Source organism: Arachis duranensis, chromosome 9 (assembly GCF_000817695.3).
Source record: "Arachis duranensis cultivar V14167 chromosome 9, aradu.V14167.gnm2.J7QH, whole genome shotgun sequence".
Taxonomy (NCBI): domain Eukaryota; kingdom Viridiplantae; phylum Streptophyta; class Magnoliopsida; order Fabales; family Fabaceae; genus Arachis; species Arachis duranensis.
Genome location: NC_029780.3, coordinates 82,612,845 through 82,613,281, shown reverse-complemented (window position 1 = coordinate 82,613,281; position 437 = coordinate 82,612,845).

The following is a 437-nucleotide window of genomic DNA, read 5'->3' as shown; positions in this document are numbered from 1 at the left end:
ATGAGATAACTTGCGAGTGAAGCAAGGGGAAAATGAATAATCAATGAGGATCATTGATAAGGGAAAAAGTTATGATCAATGGTGATCAACGATGATTATATGAGATATGGAGGATGGCGGTAGGAGTACCGTGTATGCCATGAGTCGAAGGGCTATATTTATTGATAAATGGCTGGTTCTTGATTGGACCATGAGCCGGATGGCTGAGTTATTGCCGGGTCACGACAAAGCCATTATTGATTATGGCTGAGTATAAATGCATATATGATTAATGAATGAATGTGTTAAATGGATAATAGTGGAAGATGTTGAAATGTGATGTGTAACCCCGGGTAGTAGGCAGTGGCGTCATTCACTTGCTCCGGGTGTGAGACGAAAAATGATGTTTATGATAAATGAGTTAATTATGGAGTTTTGAATGAATGTAACTCTGATAC